The following is a 27,713-nucleotide window of genomic DNA, read 5'->3' as shown; positions in this document are numbered from 1 at the left end:
TGCAGCAACGCGGGAGGGGTGGGGAAGCTCGGCGGCCTTCTCCCCAGAGGGTGAGTGCGGCCTCCAGTCCTGCGACGGTCAGCGCAGAGGAGGTGCGCCTCCTAGAGGAGATGGCCGTCGACTCTGAGCGCAGGCACACTGAGCTCATGGTGGTAGTGGCACGGATGCCTGACTCCATAGAGTCACTGGCTAAGAGTGTCCAGGAATTCGGGGCAGCACAGGCCAGGAGTCTGCAAGAATTCGGGGCAGCACAGGCAGCTAGTACCCAAATGCTCAGTCGTGCCGTCCAGCCACTGGCTGGTCTCATGCGGTCACAGACCAGGGCAACACGGGCACTAACTGCTGCCACACTCGCTGCGTCAGGCAGGCATCGCCAGGGCACCCGCCGCGCTGCAGCAGCACAGCGGTCTGTCCTTCAGCAGATTGCTGTGCATGCTGCAGTGCTGGCCCGGGCGAGTGCCACTGTATCAGGCGACCAGCGAGCGCCTGCGATCAGCCAGCTTGCCCCCATTCCTGCAACCGCCACTGCCACTCCACCAGTGCAGCTGCCACGAGCTGCTGGACAGACTGATGCCGCCCAGCCACAGCTGCAGCAGTCGCCAGCCGGCCCCTCGAGGGCCAGAGCTCGTGCAGGCCGACCCCCAAGGGCATCTGCCGTCACGCCATGTGCCCCTCAGGAGCCTTCCCCCAGCCTTGCTGCAGCCACTGGGCTCACATTGAGGAGGAGCAGCAGGGCGGCCAGGGGCCACACAAAGATGCGCAAGGCATCGCCCTCGCGGGGCAAAAAGTAGAATGTGTGGGCAGTTGTGTTTGTTTGTTATGAAGGCCGAGGATGTTGTGTTTGGTTTTTATGAAGGCCGAAAATGTTATGTTTGTTTTTTATGAAGGCCGAGGATCACGGTCATTTTTGTTTCACTGTTTTGATCATCCTCTCCAGGTTGTGGGAGCCAGTTATGTGTCTGACTGTTTTTTGGGGGGTTTTTCTGTTGTTGTTTGTCATGCGGGAAGGGCACAGAGTTTGTGAAATAAACAATTTTCTTTATTCAGATTGTCCATGTTTGAACTTTGAAGTCTTTGTTGCCTTGACCGGCTGAGGGCTTGCGGAGCGGCTCCATTCATCTTCTTTCATTGGCACAAGCCATTCCCTGAGAGGGGGCCTAGAACCTACGTTCAATAAGCCGCCGACGGGCGGCCCTTGGACCTTGTGCCTCCCTCCTGTGCTGGTCCTCCTCCTCCTGCTCCTCCTGCTCCTCCTCCTGAGGTGGTGCTCCAACCTGTGGTGGCAGTGCCTGAGTCCTGCGGATAGCCAGGTTGTGCAGCATGCAGCAAACGACCAAAAAATGGGAGACTCGCTCCGGAGAATACTGCAGGGCTCCGCCGGAACGATCCAGGCAGCGGAACCGTTGCTTCAGGACGCCGATTGTTTGTTCGATGATGTTCCTGGTCGCTTGATGGCCCTCGTTGTATGCCTCTTCAGCAGGGGTCCTGGGCGCGCGGAGCGGGGTCATGAGCCAGGTACACAAAGGATAGCCTTTGTCCCTGATAAGCCATCCTCGTGGCTGAGGCTGTGCCTGGAACATGTCAGCCACAGTAGTCTGTCGCAGGATGAAGGCATCGTGGCTGCTGCCTGGAAAGCGGGCATTGACAGCTAGGATGAGCTGCCTGTGGTCACACACCAGCTGGACGTTGAGGGAATGGTAGCCCTTCCGGTTGCGGTAATCCTCGGCATTCTCCACAGGTGCCCGCAAAGCCACATGCGTGCAGTCAATGGCGCCCTGCACCATGGGGAAGCCCACTATTCTTCCAAATCCCATTGCACGCTGTTGCTGCTTGTCCAGGGTCATGGGGAAGGAGATGAACTGACGTCTCCTTCTGAAAAGGGCATTGGTCACCTGGCGGATGCAGCAATGCATGGCGAACTGGGAGATGTTGGCAATGTCCCCAGCAGCGGATTGGAAGGAGCCGGTGGCATAGAAGTTGAGAGCCACCATCACCTTCACTGCCACCGACAGAGACGTCCTGCACCTCAGCTGTGGCTGCAGATCTCTCTGAAGCAGCTGGCAGATCTCTGTGACAACCTCCCTTCGGAATCGCAGCCTCCTAACACACTGCTCGTCAGACATGTTGAGATAGGAGAACTGCTGGCGGTATACCCTGGGTGGGTAAGGCCTCCCTTGCCGACGCCTGTTGCCCCCTCTCCGTCTAGCCAGGGCTGCCACTCTCTCACGGCGTCTGTGAGCCCTTTGGATGTAATGCAGAAAGCCAGCGTTGACACCCATTGCAGCCCCCATAATATGCTGGCAAACAATGAGATATCAATGAAGGCAAAGACAATTGCAAAGCTGTGGCCTGAAGCCAGAAGTACCTGTCCTAGTGTTGGGCCAAAGCAGTAAGCTCTCTACCTTGGTCTCTCTCCAAAGATCCGTTTCACAAGAATGAGTGCTGCAAAATGGCAGCCTTTTATAGTGCAGGGGAAGTGCCCTTTAATTTGCGCTCCCCGCGGCCCGCATCGGCTGAGCACCGTTCCACTCAACAGTCGCTAGGGCCGCCAGGCGCACAATGGGGCGGCGTGACTGAAGATCCGGTTGGGGGCGCACAAAGGGCGTTGCACGAGGAAATTATGTCATGATCTGCGTGCGCAGCTGAGCGCGCGCAAAGACTTTGCGCCGGCGCTAAATGTCTACTGAAGTTGGGGCGAGGCGCAGATCACGCTGCGCCCGGGCGCTAAGCGCCTAGCGCTCGACATCTACTCCTCCTAAGGCGCTAACGGCTGGCGCAACCAACTGAATTTCTAGCCCTGTGTCCCCTAGTCCTTGTACCAGTGATTTAGAGACACAGAGGGCTGGATTTTATCAATGGAGGCGTGTAGGAGGCAGGACTACAACTTTTGGTAGCAGGTGACGTCACAGATTGACATTTCATCTGTCAAGAGCTTCTGACAGATGAAATATCAGCGTTTGACAGCTCGTTGAAGCACTAAGTTAATTCCTTCCTCTCAGGCTGATTTAGCGATCTCTCCAGAACAGAAAGCTGAATGCTGCAACTTTTGACAGCTCGCGGCCATTCTGCTTTCTGTGCCGGTAAGATGAGGGACTCCTGAGACCTGAAGGAAGGGAGGCTGCATTATTAAGTAAAGGTAAGAAAAACTTATTTAAACACTTTACACACACCAAACACACTTACCTCTGCACTCATGTGCCCATCACTCACCTGAACACCGGATATCTCGAACCCTCCAAGTCCTTCAGCCCGACGGTCCGCCTCGCTAACTTGGCATGGTTTGGAGCCGTTGGGAAGCCAAACTTCAGGGATAAAAATAGGGATTAGGCAGTTAATTGGCACTAATCCCCTTCCCGTCTCAGGGAGGTGGCTCCCAGCACAGGTCGGGTACCCGCCTCCTGTGAAACGGGCATGGAGGCGGGTTGGGGGCAGGATGGGTTTGTGCCCCCCGATTTCGCGATTTTAACCCCCCACACGCCTCTAATCCCGCCTCAACAGCCCGATGAAATTCGAGCCCAGAGTGTCCACAGTGCCTGGTCTGCACTCAAGGCCTCCATAATCAGCACCTGTGAAGAGACGCTAGTTCACTTGACCAGGAAACACCAAGACTGGTTCGACAAGAACGACCAGGAGATCCAGGAGCTGATAAGCTGCAAGCGCAAGGCATTCCTGATCTGGAAACAGCAACAGAACTCGAGAGCAAGAAAGCAGCTCTACAGACACCTGAAGGCCGAGGTCCAACAAAAAACTCACGACCTAAAGAACAGATGGTGGGTGGAGAAAGCGCAGGAGATCCAACAGCTAGTTGACAACCATGACGTGTATGGATTCTTTAGCACAGTCAAGACCACCTACGGCCCAAGTACCCAAGGTCTTACCCCATTGCGGGTCAAGAACGGAGAGGTACTCATCAAGGACAAAGAGGCAGCTATTGCCGGCTGGAAGGAGCACTTCAAAGATCTCCTTAACCGAGACTCTGTCTTCGACGCGAGTGTCCTCAACTCCATCCCGCAGCATGCTACCCGCCACCACCTCAACACAACCCCAGCCCAGCATGAGGTTGAAAAGGTCATCCGACAACTGAAGAACAACAAGGCCTCAGGACCAGATGAAATCCCCGCCGAGGCACTAAAACATGGCAGAGAAGCACTAGTAGCATGAATACATGAACTCATTTATCTTATTTGGAAGGAGGAGAGCATGCCAGGGGATCTCAAAGACACCGTAATCTTGACCATCTTCAAAAAAGGTGACAAGTCCGATTGCGGTAATTAAAGAGGAGTCTCCCTGTTGTCTGCCACAGGGAAAGTCATCGCAAGAATCCTCCTCAATCGCCTTCTCCCAGTGGCTGAAGAGCTCCTCCCAGAGTTGTAATGTGGATTCCGCCCACTAAGGGACACAATGGACATGATCTTCACCGCACGTCAATTATAAGAGAAATGCAGGGAACAGCACCAACCGCTGTCCATGGCCTTCTTTGACCTCACAAAGGCCTTCGACACTGTCAACCATGAGGGATTATGGAGTGTCCTCCTCAAATTCGGCTGCCCTCAAAAGTTTGTCACCATCCTCCGCCTGCTTCACGACGACATGCAAGCCATGATCCTGACCAACGGATCCATCACAGACCCAATTCACGCACGGACCGGGGTCAAGCAAGGCTGTGTCATCACACCAATGCTCTTCTCGATCTTCCTCGCTGCAATGCTCCATTTTACCCTTAGTAAGCTCACAGCTGGAGTGGAGCTAATCTACAGAATAAATGGGAAACTGTTCAACCTCCGTCACTTCCAGCCCAGATCCAAGGTCGTCCCATCCTCTGTCATCGAATTACAGTGTGCAGATGACACATGCATATGCGCACACTCTGAGGTCGAACTCCAAACCATCGTCAACACCTTCACCGAAGCATACGAGAGCATGGGCCTTACACTAAACATCCGTAAGACAAAGGCCCTCTACCAACCTGCCCCCGCCACACAGTACTGCTCCCCAATTATCAAAATCCATGACGAGGCCTTGGACAACGTGGACCACTTTCCAAACCTCGGGAGCCTACTGTCAACAAGGGCAGACGTCGATGACGAAGTCCAACACTGCCTTCAGTGTGCCAGTGCAGCCTTCGGTCGCCTGAGGAAGAGAGTGTTTGAAAATCAGGACCTCAAACACAGCACCAAGCTCATGGTCTACAGGGCAGTGGTGATGCCCGCCCTCCTGTATGCTTCAGAGACATGGACCATGTACAGCAGGCACCTCAAAGCACTGGAGAGGTACCACCAACGCTGCCTCCGCAAGATCCTGCAAATCCATTGGCAGAATAGGTGCACCAACATCAGTGTTCTCGCTCAGGCCAACATCCCCAGCATTGAAGCTTTGACCACGCTCGATCAGCTCCGATGGACGGGCCACATCATCCACATGCCCGATACGAGACTCCCAAAACAAGTGCTCTACTCGGAGCTCCAGCACGGCAAGAGAGCCCCAGGTGGGCAGAGGAAACGCTTCAAGGACACCCTCAAAACTTCCTTGAAAATGTGCAACATCTCCACTGATACCTGGGAATCCCTGGCCCAAGACCGCACAAAGTGGAGGAGAAGCACCCGGGAAGGCGCTGAACACCTCGAGTCTATTTGGCGGGAGCAAGCGGAAGCCAAGCGCAAACAGCGGAAGGAGTGCACGTCAACCCAAGCACCACACCCACCCGCCCCTTCAACCACCGTCTGCCCCACCTGTGACAGAGATTGTAGGTCCCGCATTGGACTCATCAGTCACCTGCAAACTCATTTTTAGTTGCGAAGCAAGTCATCCTCGGTTCCGAGGGACTGCCTAAGAGAAGACCATCAACTAGTGGGAACAGCCTTTCCCAATCTAGCCTATCGAACCCATCATAATCTTGTACACCTCTATCAAATCTCCCCGCAACCTCCTTTGCTCTAATGAAAACAAATTCAGCTTCTCCAACCTGTCCTTGTAGCTAAGATCCCCCATCCCCGGAACCATTCTGGTAAATCTCCTCTGCAACCTCTCAAGGGCCTTCACGTCCTTCCTAAATTGTGGTGACCAGAACTGGACGCAATACTCCAGTTGTGGCCTAACCAGTGCTTTATAAAGGTTCAGCATAATTTCTCTACTTTTGTACTCAATAACTCTATTTATGAAGCCCAAGATCCGATATGCTTTGTTAACCTCGCTCTCAATATGTCCTGCCACCTTCAGGGACCTATGCACATTAACTCCCAGGTCCCTCTGTCCCTGCACACTCTTTAAAATTGTGCCATTAAGTGTATATTGCCTCTCCCTGTTCCTTCTGCCAAAATGCATCACCTCACACTTCCCTGTATTAAATTTCATCTGCCACTTGTCTGCCCATTCTGCTAGCCTTTCTATATCCTGTTGCAGTCAATTGATATCATCCTCACTGTTTGCCATACCCCCAAGTTTGGTGTCATCGGCAAATTTAGAAATTCTACTCTGTATTCCAATATCCAGGTCATTTATATATATATAAAAAAAGCAGTGGCACCAGCACTGACCCTTGGGGAACACCACTGTCTACCATCCTCCAGTCTGAAAAACAGCCATTTACCACAACTCGCTGTTTTCTGTCATTAAGCCAATTCCTTATCCAAGCTGCCACTGACCCACCTATTCCATGAGCCTCAATTTTGTTAACCAGCCTTCTATGTGGTACTTTGTCAAATGCCTTCCAAAAACCCATGTCGACAACATCCATTGCATTCCCTTCGTCAATCCTCTCTGTTACTTCATCAAAAAATTCAATTAGATTAGTCAAACACGATCTTCCTATTACAAACCCATCCTTAATTAACTGAAACTTCTCCAAATGCCCATTAATTTTTTCCTTGATTATTTTTTCTAAAATTTTACCCACCACTGATGTTAAACTGACTGGCCCGTAGTTACTAGGATTGTCCTTACACCCTTTCTTGAGCAATGAACATAAGAACATAAGAAATAGGAGCAGGAGTAGACCATTCGGCCCTTCGAGCCTGCTCCGCCATTCAATGAGATCATGGCTGATCTTCTGCCTCAACTCCATTCACCGGCCCCATCGCCATATCCCTTGATGCCTTTACTAGTCAGAAATCTATCAACTTCTGTTTTGAATATACCCAATGACTGAGCCTCCACAGCCCTCTGGGGCAGAGGATTCCAAAGATTCACCACCCTCTGTGTGAAGAAATTTCTTCTCATCTCAGTCCTGAATGGCCTACCCTTTATCCTGAGGCTGTGGCCCCTGGTTCTAGACTCCCCAGCCAAGGGAAACATTCTCTCAGCATCCATCCTGTCAAGCCCTGTAATAATTTTGTATGCTTCAATGAAATTCCCTCTCATTCTTCTGAATTCAAAAGAGAATTTAGGCCTAGTTTACTCAATCTCTTCTCATACGACAGTCCCGCCATCCCAGGAATCAATCTCGGGAACCTTCGTTGCACTCCCTCTATGGCAAGTATATCCTTCCTTAGGTAAGGAGACTAAAATTGTCACATTTGCCACTTTCCAATCCTCAGGCACCACCTGCACATCTAGGGAAGATTGGAAAATGATGGCAAGCCCTTCCGTTATCTTCTCCCTCAATTCCCTTAGCAACCTGGGATGCAAGCCATCTGGACCAGGCGTCTTATCCACTCTAAACATACACAGCCTTTCTAGTACATCCTGTCTATCAATTTTCACCCCTTCCATTGCTTCTACCTTTTCCACTCCTACTGATATTTTGTTAGCATCCAACTCCTTAGTAAACACCGATACAAAGGAGTCATTGAGTATTCTAGCCTTGCCCTGCGCCTCTAAGCATTTATCACCTTCTTTGTCTCTAATAGGCCCCACCCTGCCTCTTACCACCCGCTTACTGTTTACATACCGGTAGAAAATTGTTGGGTTCCCTTTTATGTTAACTGTCATTCTACTCTCATATTCTCTCTTTGCCAATCTTATTTTCATCTTCATATCCCCTCTCAACTTATTGGCCCAGAAATTCGAGTCCCCATAGGTGCGTACGCATGGGGTACTCACCCGTAAGCCCAATGGAAGTGCCGGTTTTGTGCATGCGCGGGGAACCGGCACTTCAGTTCCCCTGAAAGAAGGGGTTAAGAGGTGGAACGTGTGCACAGGAGAGGCAGCGCGTGCGCATCGAACTTACGTTTTTTTTGCAGGTTTTCCCAGAAAGGTAAGTCTCCAGAAGTTAGACATGTAAAAAGCAGTCGCAAGGCCTGCTTTTTACAAGGTAAGTGGTGAATTAATTAAAATTAAAACATTTTTTCCACAGGTTTATTATTTTTAAATACTTTAAAGAAAGGTAAGTTTATTTTTAGCCCCCGTTAGAAAATAAAATTATTTTTTTCAAAAATTTAAATTATTGTTTAAAATAGTTATTTCATGTAATTTATAGTTTATTTTAAAAATGTGATGTTTTTTAAAAATTTATTTGAAGATTTAGTGATGTTTTGGCGCTTATAGTATTTATAGGTTTGACAGGTCTTCCTGTCAAACTTATGAATGGAGCATTCCCTGCTACCATTGGCTCTCCATGGCCCACGTGATCCCAGGGGACGCATCGAACTAACTGCGCCCCTGGGATACGCAAGCACTGCGCGCCGGCAGTTGGAGGAGGCCCAGGATCGGAATTCCACGGGGGCCCACAGCTCAACGGCCAGCGCGCAAGTTAAGTGCAGGTCGGGGGCTTGCACCCACGGGAAGCCCCCGACCCAAATTTCTGGGCCATTGTATTTGGTCTGGTTCTCCCTTGAAGAATTCACCTAACATGCATCATACACCCTCTTTTTTTGTTTCATCATCTTCTCTATCTCCCTCGTCATCCAAGGAGCCCTTGCTTTGGTTCCCTTACCCTTCCCTCTTATTGGAATTTACTTAGCCTGTACTTGGAATATCTCCTCCTTAAAGATCGCCCATTGTTCTGTTACAGTTTTTCCTGTCAATCTTTGGTTCTATTTTACCCTGGCTAGATCCTTTCGCCTCCCATTGAAGTTAGCCCTATTCCAGTTTAGAAGTTCCATTCTAGATTGTTCCCTGCTCCTCTCCATTGCTAATCTAAATCTTATGATACGATGATCACTCGTACCCAAGTGTTCTCCCACAGACACTTGGTCGACCTGGCCCACCTCATTCCCCAGCACCAGATCCAGCATTGCCTCCTTCCTAGTTGGGCCAAGAACATATTGGTCAAGGAAATTCTTCTGAACACATTTCAGAAATTCCTCCCCCTCCTTTCCCTTTACCCTAGCATTATCCCAATCGATATTTGGGTAATTAAAGTCCTCCAATATCAACACTCTATAGCTCTTGCACATCTCTGCGATTTCCCTGCAGATTTGCTCCTCTACCTCCCTCTCACTATTTGGAGGCCTATAGAATACCCCCAAAAGCTCCTTAACACTAACCAAATGGATTTGTCCTTGTCCCCTCAAGAACATCCTCCCTTTCCAACACTACAATGTCTTCCTTAATCAGCACTGCCACCCCACCTCCCTTTTTTCCTTCCCTATCTTTTCTGAACACCTTGTACCCTTGGATATTAAGTGCCCAGTCCTCATCGTTTTTAAGCCACGTTTCCATTATTACCATAACTTCATTTTGCCACACGACTAATTGTGCTTGCAGCTCACCAACCTTATTCACCACACTTTGTGCATTTACGTACATGCATTCTAAACCCATTTTTTCGTAGTCTTTCTTAGTCTGCTGCTATCTAATATGGTACTACTACCGTCTCTAGTACTATCTTCACTAGTACTATCCAACACACTCACTCTTTTATGCACCTTATTCATCTTTTCTACTCCTATATGCTGGTACCCATCCCCTGGCCAAGTTAGTTTAAACCCTCCCCAACAGCATTAACAAACCTCCCCATGAGAATATTGTCCCAGCTCTGTTGAGGTGTAACCCATCCGGCTTGTACAGGTCCCACCTTCTCCAGAAATGGTCCCAGTGCCTCAGGAATCTAAAGCCCTCCCTCCTGCACCAGCTCTACAGCCACGCATTCAACTGTTCTATCCTCCTATTCCTGTACTCACTAGCACATGGCACCGGGAGTAATCCAAAGATTACTACCTTTAAGGTCCTGCTTTTTAATCTCTCTCCTAGCTCCTTAAGCTCTGCCTGCAGGACCTCAGCCCTCTTTCTGCTTATGTCCTTGGTACCAATATGGACAACGACCTCTGGCTGTTCACCCTCCCCCCTCAGAGTGTCCTGCAGCCACTCAGTGACATCCTTGACCCTGGCACCAGGGAGGCAACACACCATCCTGGAGTCACGTCTACGGCTGCAGAAACGCCTATCTGCTCCCCTAACTATCAAATCCCCTACCACTATTGCTCTTCCAATCTTTTTCCTCCCCCCCGTACAGCTGAGCCACCCGTGGTGCTGTGGACTTGACTCTGGCTGCACTCTCCAGAGGAACCATCGCCATCACCAGTACTCAGAACAGAATACTGTTTGGACAGCGCGATGCACTCCGGGGACTCCTGCATTACCTGCCTGGTCCTCCTCTTCTGTCTGGTGGCCACCTATTCTCTATCTGCCTGCATACTCTTAAGCTGTGGGGTGACCACCTCTAGAAACGTGCTATCCACGTAACTCTCAGCCTCGCGGATGCACCGCAGCTCGAGTTGCTGTAGTTGGCGACACTTCCCGCATATGTGGTCGTCCAGGCTACGCAAAGCGTCCAGGACTTCCCACATGGCACAGGATGTGCACTCCATGGGACTGAGCAGCCCTGCCATGCCCCTATTTAATAGACTAAGAACTAACCCAGCAGAAATAAACTTAAAACTTAACAAAAAACACTCCCCAGCTACTCACCAATCAGCTTTTTCCTTCTATTTAATAGGCTATTAACTAACTTAGTAGAAATAAACTTATAAACTTAAAAAAACATACACTCCCCAGCTACTCACCAATCAGCTCCTCCCCTTGTGTCGATGTCACTCTTTTTACTCTGGCGTCACTTTTTCAAAAGCTGCCTCTGTTGAGTTGCTGCCGCTCCTTTGAACTGCTCCGCTCTCGCTGTTCTCCCTCCAGGTCTGCTCCTTCCGGTCTCCTTCTTCAATCGCTTATCTTTCCGAAAATGCATCTAATTGTCTCTTGAACCTATTCCAATGACCTTCCCTGTTGACTTATTCCATGGATCTATTACCTTTTGGGTGGGAAAAAGTTCCACCTGACATCTCTTCTTCCTCTGAATTTCTTAATATTTAACTTGAGTCTCCTGATATTTGAACTCAACGTGGTAAATAATTTGCCTGGAGTTTTGTCAGTTCCCTTCACAATCTTCAAACCAGGGGGGTGATCTTGCCAGCCCTGGGGAGGCGGGTATGGAGGCGGGACTGCCGGGAAAATGGCAGAATTTGGGGGTGGGTGCCCAACCTGCCCCCAACCCGCCTCCATGCCATCTTCCTAGGAAGCGGGTAGCCGTCCTGCGGCGGGTTCCATCTCCTTAGAGACAGGAAGAGATTAAAGCCTATTAACTGCCTGTTAACAGGTAGTTAATAGGCAGAAAATAGGATTATCCCCTTTTTGCCCTCACAAGTGCGGGTTTCCCGAAGGCTCCAAAACTCGCCAGGTCAGCGAGGCGAGTACTGGGACTGTGGGGGTCGGGGGCATGCAAAAGTGTGCTGTGAAGATAAGTGATGGGTGCAAGAGTATAGAGGTGAATGTCTGAGGTAAGTGCAAAGCGTTAGTAAAAGTGTACTTACCTTTGTTTCTTCCTGCAGGCTTCAGTCGGTGTGTATGTGGAGAGTCTCGGACCTGCGTGTTGCAGATGAGAGATGGCCGTTGCATTCTCAGATGCAACAACCATCTCATTTCTGTAAAAAAAAGTTTGATGAGGTCTAAGACCTCGTCAAACTACAGATAATGTCACTGTTTGACAGCTACACAGAGCTGCCAAATGATGACAATTCATCTGTCAAAAGTTTTTGACAGATGAAATGTCATACGTTGACGTTCTCTGCAACCGGCTTTCCCTTAATTGGCCTGCTAAGCCCGCTGGGCGGGCTTAACAAGGTCAATCAAGGGAAAATGGCATGGGTTGGCTACAAATCGGTGGAGGCAGGACATCGACCCGCCAAGCAGCAGTCCCGCCTCCAATGCGCCCCCATTAACAAAATCGCCCCCCATGAATTTAAACTTTTTGAAGTCTCTTTTTCCACAGAGAGCCAATTTCCTTAATCTTCCTTCAGAATTGAAATTCCTAATACTTCGGATCATCTGAGTTGTTTGCCTCTATACCCTCTCAAAGGCAGTATGAGTAGGGGGCCGTGACTATGCATCCAGATTGATGTTTAAAATGTCAATTAATATTTTTATAGCTGTATTTTTCAATAGACAGTAAGGAAATACTTTGAAATAAAAGTACTCCCTCTGGACTTTCCTTATCCTATAAATCTCATATTATTTGGATTAATCTACTGAACACAATGGCCCAGAAATTAGGTTCGGGGGCTTGCCGCGCGTGCAAGCCCCCGATGTGCACTTACCCGGTGCGCTGACATTTCAATCCTGGCACGCATTGCATTTCCTGTCACTGGCCCGCTTCAGGTCCTGCCGCGCTGTGCGTGCATGACCCAGCGGCGTACTTAGTGCGATGAGCCGGCTGGGATCACGTGAGCACTGGGCAACCAATGGGAGGTTGCAAAAGTTCATTCATGAGTTAGATAGTAAGAACTGTCAAACTTATGAAAACTCCTGGCCCCAAAACACTACTTAAACTTGAAAGAAAATTTAAAAAAACATCGCACTACTTAAATAAACTATAAATAACTGTAAAAATCTATTTTGAACAATAATTTTAAATTTTGAAAAAAATTATAATATAAAAAATCGGAGCTAAAAATACACTTACCTTACTGTAAAGTCTTCAAAAATAATGAACCTGTGAAAAAATTTTCTAATTTTACTTAATAGACCACTTACCTGTTAAAAGTAAGTACTTACGGCTGCTTTTTTCACGCGTAAAAACCGGAGTCTTTTCCCCACGGGCAACTCTTCAAAAAAAAAGGAAGTTCAGCGCGCACTCGCTACCTGAAACCTCACACGCGTTCCGATTCTTAACCCCTTGGGTCAGAGGAGAGGAAATGTCGGTTTTCCCCGCATGCGCTGTGCATGCTGAAAACCGGCAATTCCTCCGGGCCCACGCGTGAGTACCCCATCCGTACTCACGCGTTGGGACAGGAATTACTGGCCCAAGATAAACAAATCTTTTGGAAAAAGTATCCAGAGATAAGTACACCCTGCATTTAAAAGAATGATAAATAAAGGAATACTTTACTAACTTATGAAGCTGTAGCTCTTGAATCAGGTTACTCCTTTTATCAGCTGACCTTACAAAGGCTATAGTTTTGATAATTTGTCTACTGAGAGCCAGGAGTAGCTGGTCTTTGTCTAATGGCAGCAATGGTCAGCATCTATAAACAGATGGTTGCCAGCAATCACAGAAGCCAGGTAATAAACCAGGTTTGACTATAATAATCAAATACTCTTCATTGACTTTGGGGGTTATTTAAATAACATTTCTTTCAGTTGACAGAATTTAGAAGTTTTATTCATTTGTGCACAAATAAACTCTTTCAGGCTGATATTATTAAAGGTGATGTTGTCTTATTCCAGCAACTTGATCCTACTTTATAGAAACAAAGATACTTTCATAATTTAATATTTTCTTAACCTCAATTTATTCAACATTATTACAAACACTGTGACACAGAGTTATAGACAAGCAGGGGCTACTTAGAAGAGTTTCCTGTCAGGCATTAACCTGAATTGGATTTTGCTCTCATGTAGTTTGGTACAGTGTTGTAACTTTATTTTTTGCTCCACCATATGGTAAAATGAGGCATTCATAGCAGCTCATCATTTACTCCTGTCTTGTGCATTCTCCCTGCCCTTTCATTTGGTCATACGGTGTTCCTGATCTCTCTCAGTCATCATGTGTCATCTGATTTATTGCATTCCCATGGTCTTCTTCCTTTTACGTTAGCATACTTTTTGCCAGCACCTGACTTCATCAACTGTGGCATGAGCCACATGGAGCAGAGAGACAGTGGCATTCAATTTTACAGGCTTGCTGGCTTCCGTACGGTGCAGGAGGCTATCAGTAGCACCCATGTGGCTCAGAAAGGCACCAACTTGGAACCCACTGCAATACATCAACAGGAAGGTAGAGATAGTCATTGCCTGGCACTTTTTTTATTCGTTCAAGGCCAGCATTTATTGCCCATCCCTAGTTGCCCTTGAGAAGGTGGTGATGAGCCACCTTCTTGAACCGCTGCAGTCCGTGTGAAGGTACTCCCACAGTGCTGTTAGGGAGGGAGTTCCAGGATTTTGACCCAGCAACGATGAAGGAACGGCGATATACTTGTGTGGCGTGAATTTTACTTGCCACTTATCAGCACAAGCCTGAATGTTGTCCAGGTCTTGTTGCACGCGGGCATGGACTGCTTCATTGTCTGAGGAGCTGCGAATGGAACTGAACACTGTGCAATCATCAGTGAACATCCCCACTTCTGATCTTATGATGGAGGGAAGGTCATTGATGAAGCAGCTAAAAATGGTTGTGCCTGGGACACTGCCCTGAGGAACACCTGCAGCAATGTCCTGGGGCTGAAATGATTGGCATCCAACAACCACAACCACTCATGATGCCCTAGCTTATGACACCATTCCATGTGACCTGCGATGAAACAGAGGTGTGTTACGATAGAGCCTGTGCAGTGACCAGACAGGTGGTGGAGAGGACCATAGGGCTTCTGAAAGGCTGATTCAGATGCCTGGACAAGCTAGGGGTGTCTTCAGTACATGCCAGAGAGGGTGGCAAGAATAATTGTGGCCTGCTGCGCACTTTAAAATTTTGCATTACAAAAAGGGACATACCAGGCAAGGAGACTGTTGCACCAGAAAGTCCTGAGCTGCAGGCTCTAGAGCCCATAGATGACGTCTGCTCAGATGTGCCATCACTTGAAGCAGCCTGTTACAGAGTGTCAAAGGGTAGCTCGCTACAGAGACCTTCAGAACCCGATTGCTTCCATCTGCAGAACATAGCTTGCTCACTTTCTCCCCCACTTGCCAATAAAGATTGTCTGAAACCAATGCACACCCAAGCACATGACAACTCATCAGCCTTTTTTCCCCTAATATGACTGTGCCAATTGTTATGACCTGCATGAGTAAGTCTGCATCAAGTGAGTGCACCCTTTCCAGTATGACTGTGATCTCCATGATTAACAAACCAGAGAATAAGTGTTCATTCAACTTTAATAGAAAAAGAAGAGCAAAACACAAACAAGCCTCCATGAATAACAAAGCATAACATTCAACCTGAATACATCAATGGCAAAATATAAACCAGCCCCCATAGAACAGAATAAGTGTATATTGAAGCTTAATACAGAAATAGCTAAAAATAAACAGGCCTCCACTAGTAATTCAGAACTGAATAAGTGCACAGTCAACCATCATATGACAATGGCAATGTACAAAGCAGCTTCCATGAATAAATACAAGCAAAGTAAGTGCACCTTGAACTTGACCAGATACAACCAAACAGTCAATCTATTGTTTCATAATATATATGCCTGGTGCCTTGACGTGGCTTCCCATTACCTATTCTAGTGCAGCACCTAACAATTCCATGAGAGTCAGGCAGGTAGGGAGTGGTGGGCTCCTGGTACTAAAGGGCCATGGGTCTGAGGTGGCTCTCAACTCATGGCAGCTGAAACCTGGCATGAAATAGCTGATGACTGCATCTCTGGAGGGAGCTCTGGGCAGCCTGGTCTCACCTGCTGAATTTCACTGGCATAGTACTCTGAGCATGAAGGAGTCCTGGCATGTGCTACTGTCCTGAGAGAGGGCATCATCATGCATTTGGACTCCAACCACCACCCTTCAAATTGACAATGGGTCTGTGGCCCCAATCATCAGCCGCTAAATCCTGGAAGCCCAGGGTCATTGAATTACCCAAGGACTAGAAGGCATGATTAAAGTTGCCCTCCAATATTTCTCCTAATGCTGCCACAGCTTCACTCCATGCTTCCATGGAGGTGGAAACCCACTACTGTCCGTCTTTTACTGAGGGATCTACTGTAGACCTTAATGCAGATGCCACTTGCTGTATAGGTTTTTGCAGGCCAGACAATGCCTCCATGATGTTACATAAGAAATAGGAGCAAGAGTAGGCCTTTCGGACCCTCGAGCCTGCTCTGCCAATCAGAGGTGTGGACTCTGCAGCGGACCTGTGAGATGCCACAAATCACGGTACAGTAGATCATCCCTAGAGCAATCACTTACCTCTGATGTTGCTGATACATGTGTCTTTTGAGGTGAGTGCCCATGAAATCTTGGTGCCAGAATTCTGAGCTGAGCTGAGCCATCAGAGCTGAGTGGTGGACCTGCAAGAGGCACAGAGTCAGTGAGAGGAGGATAAAAAGAGTGCGGAGAGGAGGCCTGGGATCAAAGCTGAGCGGCGGACCTGCGAAAGGCACAGAGTCAGCGAGAGGAGAGAAGTAAAAAGTAATTGAAGTGTGACATCACCAGAAAGCAGGTAAGTGATTGGTAGGTGAGTATTTCTCTCTTTCTCGCTTTTTTCCAAACTTAATTCTTGTGGTTTATAGTTTCTAGGGTCTCTGTTGTGTAGCGGGGAGTGCTGGTAAACAAGGGCCCTTGAGTATATCATTTAATTGTAGTGTAATTAGTGGTATTAATTTGATTTAATTTAATTTAAATTAATTAAAGGGTAAGTCATGGCAGCACAGCTCGGCCCCGTGGCATGCTCCTCCTGCACTATGTGGGAAATCAGGGACACTTCCTGTGTCCCTGATGACCATGTGTGCGGGAAGTGTATCCAGCTGCAGCTAATGACAGACCGCATTGCGGCGCTGGAGCTGCGGATGGATACATAGAAACATAGAAGATAGGAGCAGGAGTAGGCCATTCGGCCCCTTGAGCCTGCTCCGCCATTCAATGAGATCATGGCTGATCATCCAAATTCAGTACCCTGTTCCTGCCTTCTCTCCATATCCCTTGATCCCTTTAGCCTTAAGAAATATATCCAACTCCTTCTTGAATATATTTAATGAATTGGCCTCTACTGCCTTCTTTTGCAGAGAATTCCACAGGTTCACCACTCTCTGGGTGAAGAAATTCCTCCTCATCTCTGTCCTAAATGGCTTACCCCTTATCCTTAGACTGTGACCCCTGGTTCTGGACTCCCCAACCATCAGGAACATCCTTCCAGCATCTAGTCTGTCTAGTCGTGTTAGAATTTTATAAGTTTCAATAAGATCCCCTCTCATTCTTCTAAACTGCAGCAAGTACAAGCCCAATCGACCCAATCTCTCCTCATACATCATTCCTGCCATCCCAGGTATCAGCCTGGTGAATCTTCACTACACTCCTTTCATGGCAAGAACATCCTTCCTCAGATAAGGCGACCAAAACTGCACACATTCTCAAGATGTGGTCTCACCAAGGCCCTGTACAGCTGCAGCAAGACATCCTTGTTCCTGTACTCAAACCCTCTCACTACGAAGGCCTACATACCATTTGCCTTCTTAACCGCCTGCTGCACCTGCATGCTTACTTTCAGCGACTGGTGCACAAGGACGCCCAGGTCTCGTTGCACTTCCCCTTCTCCCAATCTATTGCCATTCAGATAATAATCTGCCTTCCTGTTTTTGACACCAAAGTGGATAACCTCGCATTTATCCACATTATATTGCATCTGCCGTGCTTCTGCCCAATCACCCAACGTGTCCAAATCATACTGGAGTTTCTCGGAATCCTCCTCATAGCACACACGCCCACCCAGCTTTGTGTCATCTGCAAACTTGGCGATATTACATCTAGTTCCCTCGTCCAGATCATTAATATATATTGTGAATAGCTGGGGTCCAAGGACCAATCCCTGCGGTACCCCACTAGTCACTGCCTTTAAAAAAAGCCATTTATTCCAACTTTTTGCTTTCTGTCTGCCAACCAGTTCTCTATCCAAGTCAGTACCTTGCCCCCAATCCCATGTGCCTTAATTTTACACGCTAATCTCTTATGCGGGACCTTATCGAAAGCCTTTTGAAAATCCAAATGCACCACATCCACTGGTTCTCCCCTATCTATTTTACCAGTTACATCCTCAAAAAATTCCAGTAGATTAGTCAAGCACGATTTACCTTTTGTAAATCCATGTTGACTTTTTCCGATCCGGTCACTTTTTTCCAAGTGCTTACATCTTTTATAATGGACTCTAGCATTTTCCCCACTACCGATGTCAGGCTTACCAGTCTGTAATTCCCCGTTTTCTCTCTACCACCCTTTTTGAACAGTGGGGTAACATTAGCTACCCGCCAATCCATGGGTACTGTTCCAGAGTCTATCGAATTTTGGAAGATGACCAGCAATGCATCTACTATTTCTAGGGCCACTTCCTTAAGTACCCTAGGATGTAGATTATCAGGATGCATACTGGAGCATTCGTGATGCTGAGCACATTGTGGATAACACGTTTAGGGAGTTGGTCACACCGCAGGTAAAGGCTGCACAGGCAGGAAGGGAATGGGTGACCACCGAGCAGAGCAGTAGGCACAGGCATGTAGTGCAGGGGGCCCCTGTGGCCATCCCCTTTTCAAACAGATATACCACTTTGGATATTGTTGAGAGGGATGGCTTATTGGGGGAAGGCAGCAGCAGCCAACTTCCTGGCACCATGGGTGGTCCTGCTGCACAGGACGGGAGGAAAAAAAGTGGGAGAGCTATAGAGATAGGGGATTCTATTGTAAGGAGAATAGATAGGCATTTCTGCGGCCACAAACGAGACTCCAGGATGGTATGTTGCCTCCCTGGTGCAAGGGTCAAGGATGTCTCGGAGCGGCTGCAGGGCATTCTGGAGGGGGAGGGTGAACAGCCAGTTGTCGTGCATATAGGTACCAACGATATAGGTAAAAAATGGGATGAGGTCCTAAAAGCTGAATATAGGGAGTTAGGAGGTAAATTATAAAATAGGACCTCAAAATAGTAATCTCAGGATTGTTACCAGTGCCACGTGCTAGTCAGAGTAGAAATAGAAGGATATTTCAGCTGAATATGTGGCTAGAGAAATGGTGCAAGGGGGAAGGATTCAAATTCCTGGGACATTGGAACCAGTTCTGGGGGATGTGGAACCAGTACAAACTGGATGGTTTGCACCTGGGCGGGACCAGAACCGATGTCCTAGGGGGAGTATTTGCTAGTGCTGTTGGTGAGGGTTTAAACTAAAATGGCAGGGGGTTGGGAACCTGTGCAGGGAGACAGAGGAAAGGGAAGCAAGGATAGAAACAAAAGACAGGAAGGAGAAAAGCAAAAGTGGCAGTCAGAGAAATCAAGGGTGTAAATCAAACAGGGCCACAGTAAATAATAATTCTAAAAGGACTAAGAGTGTTAAAAATTCAAGCCTGAAGGCTTTTGTCTTAATGCGAGGAGCATTTGTAATAAGGTGGATGAATTAGCTGTGCAAATAGATGTAAACGGATATGATATAATTGGAATTACGGAGACCAAGTCTGGGAATTCAACATCCAGGGGTATTCAATATTCAGGAAGGACAGGAAAAAAGGAAAAGGAGGTGGGGTTGCATTGCTGGTTAAAGAGGAGATTAACACAATAGTAAGGAAGGATATTAGCTCTGATGATGTGGAATCTGTATGGGCAGAGCTGAGAAATACCAAGGGGCAGAAAATGTTAGTGGGAGTTGTATACAGACCCCCAAACAGTAATGCTGAGGTTGGGGATGGCATTAAATGGGAAATTAGAGATGCATGCAATAAGGGCACAGCAGTTATCATGGGTGAGTTTACTCTACATATAGATTGGGCTAACCAAATTAGTAACAATACTGTGGAGGAGGAATTCCTAGAGTGTATACGGGATGGTTTCCTGGACCAATATGTCGAGGAACCAACTCGAGATCAGATCATCTTAGACTGGGTATTATGTAATGGGAAAGGATTAATTAGCAATCTTGTTGTGCGAGGCCCCTTGGGGAGGAGCGATCATAATATGATAGAATTCTTCATTAAAATGGAGAGTGAAGTAGTTGACTCAGAGACTAGGGTCCTGAATTTAAATAAAGGAAACTACGATGGTATAAAGCACGAGTTGGCTAGGATGGATTGGGGAAAGTTACTTAAAGGTGGATAGGCAATGGCAAACATTTAAAGATCGCATGGATGAACTACAGAATTTGTTCATCCTTGTTTGGCATAAAAAGTCTTTTTCCAAGTGGCAGGCAGTGACTAGTGGGGTACTGCAGGAATCGGTCCTAGGACCCCAGCTATTCACAATATATATAAATGATCTAGACGAGGGAACTAAATGTAATATCTCCAAGTTTGCAGATGACACAAAGCTGGGTGGGCGTGTGTGCTGTGAGGAGGATGCAGGGAATCTCCAGTATGATTTGGACAGGTTGGATGATTGGGCAGATGCATGGCAAATGCAGTATAATGTGGATAAATGCGAGGTTATCCACTTCGGTGGCAAAAACAGGAAGATAGATTATTATCTGAATGGCAATAGATTGGGAAAAGGGGACGTGCAACGAGACCTGGGTGTCCTTGTGCACCAGTCACTGAAGGTAAGCATGCAGGTGCAGCAGGTGGTTAAGAAGGCAAATGGTATGTTGGCCTTCATAGCGAGAGGATTCGAGTACAGGAGCAAGAATGTCTTGCTGCAGTTGTATAGGGCCTTGGTGAGACCATACCTTGAGTATTGTGTGCAGTTTTGGTCACCTTATTTGAGGAAGGATGTTCTTGCCATGGAGAGAGTGCAGCGAAGATTCACCAGACTGATACCTGGGATGGCAGGAATGACGTATGAGGAGAGATTGCGTCAATTAGGCTTATATTCACTAGAGTTTAGAAGAATGAGAGGGGATCTCATTGAAACTTATAAAGTTCTAACAGAACTAGACAGACTAGATGCAGGAATGATGCTCCCGATGGCAGGTGAGTCCAGAACCGGGGTCACAGTCTAAGGATAAGGGGTAAGCCATTTAGGACTGAGATGAGGAGGAATTTCTTCACCCAGAGAGTGGTGAACCTTGGGAATTCTGTACCACACAAGGCAGTTGAGGCCAATTCATTAAATATATTCAAGAAGGAGTTAGATATATTTTTTAAGGCTAAAGGGATCTAGGGATATGGGGAGAAAGCAATGACAGGGTACTGAATTTGGATGATCAGCCATGATCTCATTGAATGGCGGAGCAGGCTCGAGGGGCCAAATGGCCTACTCCTGCTCCTATCTTCTATGTTTCTATATTTTCTGAGGTCTTTGGTTGCCTTCTCGTCAGCCTCTGCGAAGTGGCTACAACCTCCCCCACTTGCCACTTTTCTGGATCCTCTATACTTTGTGAGCTTTCTTGACTCTTGCTAACTAGTTACTTCACCCACCTTCCACCCCGAGCCCCGCCAGTTCCAGTCTCTGAGCTTGTGTCTGGAACAGGTGAGCTCAGTGATGGTGGGTTAAGATGGAGGCATTTGGGGTTCTTGTGGATGGTGTGCTTTCAGGGAAGGATAAAAGAATACAGCCCTGGTCTTCTGCTTTGTCCTCATCATCCTCTTTCATCTGGGTCTTCAGAAAGGTGGAGGCCCAAGCTTCCCTCTCTCAGAGTAGGTAATACCCCCCTGGTGGTTTGCCTCTGGTGGGCATTGTGCGGTAACTTCTTGTGTAAAACTGAGAGAGAATATAGTTGAGGCTTGCAGTTGATCACTGTGTGTCAAGTGTCATTGCAGAGATGGTCTGCAAGAGGTACAGGTGTGCTGGTGCCAAACTGGTGGAGCATGTTTGAGGGTTGCGCTAGTCAGTTACTGTGTGTTTAAGGAGCTGTGCAGGCATGTATACTGCAGGATAGGGTGCTAGAGGTTCAGTATGTCACCTGTCAAAGAGTAGTAATGTGTAATCTGCCAATTGCATTTGTTACAAATGTTCTCATACTATCCCCAGTTTTTTGTTGTTTTCTATAATTTTTATCATGATGTAGTCCATGAAGATGGCAAACATTGTTAAGGATATATCACACTCTTAGGTGACTCTATCCTAATGTTGAACCACTCACTTTCATACTTTACGTAGCTACGTAATCCTTGCATGATCTTCGATGGTATGCCAATACCATAGCATTCAAGGACCCACCACATGCTTTCTCTGCGAACCAAATCATATGCTTTGGTTAGGTTGATAAAGGCTAACCACCCAAATAATGGTTGGATGTACTGCCATTTCACGTCAATGACTTGTTTGAGTGTAAATGTCTGATCAACTCTAAATCCTATTTGCTGTTCCCTTAATTTACCCTTGCTAATGGTTTGATACAATTCAGAGGTACTGGCACGAAGAGCTTGCTGAATAATTGCAGTAAACTAATGTCCCGATACTTGCAGTGCTCTTCCCTTGTTATTACTGGTATGATTCAGGCTTTTCTCCATGACTGGTAGCATTTCCTCTTCACAAACCTTTGTAAGATTTGGATCACAGGTCACACACAAATTATCCAAAGGGTCTTAGGAGTTGTAAGGCTTTTTATTAGAGAGCTACAGTTTAAGCATAATCAAATACTTTTCCATGCAATTGAAATAGATACAGTAGACATACAACCCGTGACAGATGAGGGCGATCTTTGGCCCTGGAATGGAACGAAACGACCGGATGGTGAGGCAGTACAGTGGTCTCGGATTGGGTGGATTCCTGCAGTCTGCTGTAGCGGTCACTTCCATTGGGTCATCCCTCGAGCTGTTGGAGGTATTAGGCCATCAGCCAGCATTGATCTACCTCAGAGGCTAAACTTGACCAAGGTGTTCGGCCATAGCCACCTCAGGGAAGCCTTCGTCCCTAACTACCTGTTTTCCTCTCTCGGTCGCCTGTTTTTACACCTTATTTCGATGGATTGGTGGATACCTGGTGTCAATCATTTTTACCTATCCCATTGTCCAATTACAAGGGAGAGGGTACCTCTGCCAGCCCCCGCCCAGCCTCATGAGGTCATTTTGCTCCTTATCTCTGTTCTAAAGGTCTTTTTGCCCTCTCGTAGACAGCTTGTTTATCCTACAGCTCCTTGCTGCATCCCTTATCAGGCCTAGCTATAACCACTCGAAGGCCTGTTTTTGTGTTCTGACCTCGTAATTCAGCTTTCTGTATAACTCCTTTTCTGACATGACTGGAATCATTCTGTGTCATCAACTTAGACAAACTGCTGATCTAGGGAACCCATAACAGACTATTATTTCTTTCAATCCACGATTTCTTACACCTTGTTAAAAATATTTTGTAAGGTATGCTACTCCTTTTTAACATTTCTGGGGGAATGTTGCATGATCACTTCCATGGCCATCCTTTCCAGCACTTCTTCTTGCTGTTTAGCTTTCTATATGTGGCTGAGTCTGGGTCAATATTGGGATTGTATAATGTTCATAGAGTTTTGTTGAATCTGTCTCTCTTTCCCTTTATCATTCATTACCAAGTTTCCCTAGTCTTTTAATCCACATGGATTTCCAAAAGTATTCCTCGATTGCTGTCTACCAAAATTTAATGGGCCAAAATTTGCGGCCATAATAACGGCGAGTTTAATTGCGCAAGCTGTTATTAATGTGTAAATCGTTCAGCAACTTAATGACTCACGGAATTGGTAGCTCATCCTCAACCCCCCTCCCCTTGTGTGTTACAAGAAATTGCTGTATTTGCACATTAAACTCGCCTCATAAAGTTAGGGCTGGTACTTAACAGCATAAGTACCTTTTTACATACTATTGCATAGTATTTACAGCACAGAAACAGTCCATTTGGCCCAACATGTCCATGCCGGTGTTTTTGCTCCACACGAGCCTCCTCCCACCCTTTTTCATCTAACCCCATTAACATATCTTTCTATTCCTTTCTCCCTCATGTGTTTATCTAGCTTCCCCTTAAATTCATCTATGCTAGTCGCCTCAACTATTCCTTGTCATAGCGAATTCTACATTCTAACCACTCTCTTGGTGAAGAAGTTTCTCCTGAATTCCCTATTGGATTTATTAGTGATTATCTTATATTTATGGCCTCTAGTTCTGGTCTCTCCTGAAAGTGGAAACATCTTCTCTACGTCTACCCTATCAAATCCCTTCATAATCTTAGAGACCTCGATCAGGTCACCCCTCAGTCTTCTCTCTTCTAGGGAAAAGAGCCCCAGCCTGTTCAATCTTTCCTGATAGGTAGAACCTCTCAGTTCTGGTATCATTCTAGTAAATTATTTTGCACCTTCTTTAGTGCCTCTTTATCATTTTTATAATATGGAGACCAGAACTGTTCAGCATACTCCAAGTGTGGTCTAACCAAGGTTCTATACAAGTTTAACATAACTTCTCTGCTTTTCAATTCTATCCCTCTAGAAATGAACACCAATGCTTTGGTTTTTTTTATGGCCTCATTGACCTGTGTCGCTATTTTTAGTGTTTTGTGTATCTGTACCCCCAGATTCCTCTGTTCCTCTACCCCATTTAGACATTTATTTTCCAAGGAATATGTGGCTTCCTTATTCTTCCTACCAAAATGTACCATCTCACATTTATCTATGTCATCCGCAAATTTTGAAATTGTACTGCTGATTCCCGAGTCCAAATCATTCATGTATATGGTAAACAGCAATGGTCCTAGCACCGATCCTTGTGGAACACCACTTCCCACCTTTTGCCAGTCTGAGTAACTACCTTTAACCCCTTCTACCTTTTTGAGGAGATTTATGTTCTTGCAATGTCAACCTCTCTGGCCCAGAAAGGGAACAATTTAAATTGTGGATTCTCATTCCTACAGGAAGTAAATTGTTGTTAGAGACTTTTAAAGGAAAATACTTTTTTCTGTCTCTTTTTTCTTTCACTTTATCCAATTTTTATTTCCCTTTCTTTATTTCGCTTTCTGTACCTGATTTGACGCTAATTCACACTAGACTCCATTATAAAAGATGTAATAGCAGAGCACTTGGAAAACAGTGACAGGATCGGACAAAGTCAACATGGATTTAGAAAAGGTAAATCGTGCTTGACTAATCTACTGGAATTTTTTAAGGATGTAACTGGTAAAATAGATAAGGGAGAACCAGTGGATGTGGTATATTTGGACTTTCAGAAGGCTTTCGATAAAGTCCCGCATAAGAGATTAGCGTGTAAAGTTAAGGCACATGGGATTGGGGGCAAGGTACTGATTTGGATAGAGAACTGGTTGGCAGGCAGGAAGCAAAGAATTGGAATAAACAGGTCTTTTTCCGAGTGGCAGGCAGTGACTAGTGGGGTACCGCATGGATCGGTCCTAGGACCCCAGCTATTCACAATATATATTAATGATCTAGACGAGGGAACTAGATGTAATATCTCCAAGTTTTCAGATTACACAAAGCTAGGTGGGCGTGTGTGCTGCGAGGAGGATGCCGAGAAACTCCAGTATGATCTGGACAGGTTGGGTGATTGGGCAGATGCATGGCAGATGCAGTATAATGTGGATAAATGCGAGGTTATCCACTTTGGTGTCAAAAACAGGAAGGCAGATTATTATCTGAATGGCAATAGATTGGGAGAAGGGGAAGTGCAACGAGACCTGGGCGTCCTTGTGCACCAGTCGCTGAAGGTAAGCATGCAGGTGCAGCAGGCGGTTAAGAAGGCAAATGGTATGTTGGCCTTCGTAGCGAGAGGATTCGAGTACAGGAACAAGGATGTCTTGCTGCAGTTGTACAGGGCCTTGGTGAGACCACATCTTGAGAATGTGTGCAGTTTTGGTCACCTTATCTGAGGAAGGATGTTCTTGCCATGGAAGGAGTGCAGCGAAGATTCACCAGACTGATACCTGGGATGGCAGGAATGTTATATGAGGAGAGATTGGGTTGATTGGGCTTATACTCGCTGGAGTTTAGAAGAATGAGAGGGGATCTCATTGAAACTTATAAAATTCTAACAGGACTAGACAGACTAGATGCAGGAAGGATGTTCCCGATGGCCGGGGAGTCCAGAACCAGGGGTCACAGTCTAAGGATAAGGGGTAAGCCATTTAGGACGGAGATGAGGAGGAATTTCTTCACCCAGAGAGTGGTGAACCTGTGGAATTCTCTACCACACAAGGCAGTTGAGGCTAATTCATTAAATATGAGAAGGAGTTAGATATATTTCTTAAGGCTAAAGGGATCAAGGGATATGGGGAGAAGGCAGGGACAGGGTACTGAATTTGGATGATCAGCCATGATCTCATTGAATGGAGGAGCAGGCTCGAGGGGCCGAATGGCCTACTCCTGCTCCTAGCTTCTATGTTTCTATTTCCTTCTCCATCGCTCCTCTTTCTTTCTCAATCCTTAAATCTGATTGGTTACAGAGATAGACTGTTGGTTCTGTCATTCGCCAAAGTCCTAGATGCCCCGTTGACATCGCCGCCTTGTTATGAGCTCACACTTCCAGCGCAATAATTTTTTGAGCTGATTGGTGAGGATAAATTTCTAACTAATGCTGCCCCACTCCAGCAAATTCTGGGCCATTATTTCCAACCTTACAGCATAGTAAAATAAACAGAAATTGCTGATTCACAAAAGGCTAAAAAAAACCTTGATTAACTGCATAATTATTGGCCCGGATTTTACGGGGCCGATGACATGCGTATGCCGTTGTAAGTGCTCAGAATGGCCCCGCAAGTTCTGGGCTTCCGCATGCACTGTGCATGCGCGAAAACCTGGAACTTGCGATCAGTCAAGTTTCGCTTGGACAAATCCTTCGCATCTGCTACATAATCACTTTCACTGACGCAGAGTATGGCTATTTGCCCAACCACTGCCCAGCGAATGCCCAAGAAACCCTTAGTAAGGCCTACTTTTACCAGCGTAAGGGTTTAAATAAATGTTTAAATATTTTTTTTAAATAAGTTAAACATTCATACATTTAAAATTAGTTTCGGTAAATTTTGGCCCATTTTAAAATGCTTACTTTTTTTAAAATTTTACATTTTTATTTTAAATGCTTAATTAAAGGGTCTTTTAATTCATTTTGAATATGGAAACATTTATTTTTATTTCAGTGGTGTGAATTCTTATTTATTTGGGGATTTCTATTATGTGTATGGGGATTCTGTACGTAAAAGGAATCCCCATATGCGTCATAGGAATCTCCCTTTTTGATTGGCTGGCCTGGCCCACGTGATCCCAGGGATGCTTGTGAACCGCATGCACCCCGGGATCCATGGGCTTTTATGCAGGCGTACACCTGCAGGCCCAGGTCCCGAAGAGTCCGAAGCTCCGGAGGCACCAGGTACGTTCGGGGTTTTTTTTCAGCTCGGAGGCATATTCCTCTGGTACACATCTGACCACAAATTCAGGGCCATTGTCATTCAAATGTTTTGAGTGAATACAAGTTTGAGAAAATCAGTAATAGCACTGATTAAAAAGTTTACTGTGAAGAAATAATCAGTGTGGTATTATTTAAGTTTAGTTAAAATAGCTCATTAATATTCACTTTAGAGAGTATTCTAAGATTCTGAGGGGGAGAAATTCAGTATCGACCCGTTTGGGGCGCTAACTTTTGAAAGCTGGGAAACTTAGCGCCAGGCGCTAATGATTCCCCGCTTTTGCAAAATTCGGTGTTTGCGCTCCAGGAAGAAAGTGGAGCGTTAAATCAAGCGCTCCACTTCCTTCCTGGAGTGCTAAAGGA

The 27,713-nt window shown here is 46.6% G+C and overlaps 1 protein-coding gene across 3 annotated transcripts in view; it reads left to right on the top strand.

Moving 5' to 3' along the window:
• The window catches only part of map3k19 (mitogen-activated protein kinase kinase kinase 19), a 98,135-nt gene that overhangs the window by 21,998 nt on the left and 48,424 nt on the right, over positions 1–27,713 (top strand). The window lies entirely within an intron of this gene.

The sequence above is a fragment of the Somniosus microcephalus genome, chromosome 4 (genome assembly GCF_052327205.1).
Source record: "Somniosus microcephalus isolate GS21.2 chromosome 4, FLI_Smic_1.0, whole genome shotgun sequence".
Classification (NCBI taxonomy): domain Eukaryota; kingdom Metazoa; phylum Chordata; class Chondrichthyes; order Squaliformes; family Somniosidae; genus Somniosus; species Somniosus microcephalus.
Note: the sequence above shows the minus strand (reverse complement) of the source record. Positions and strands in the feature narration are given on the sequence as shown.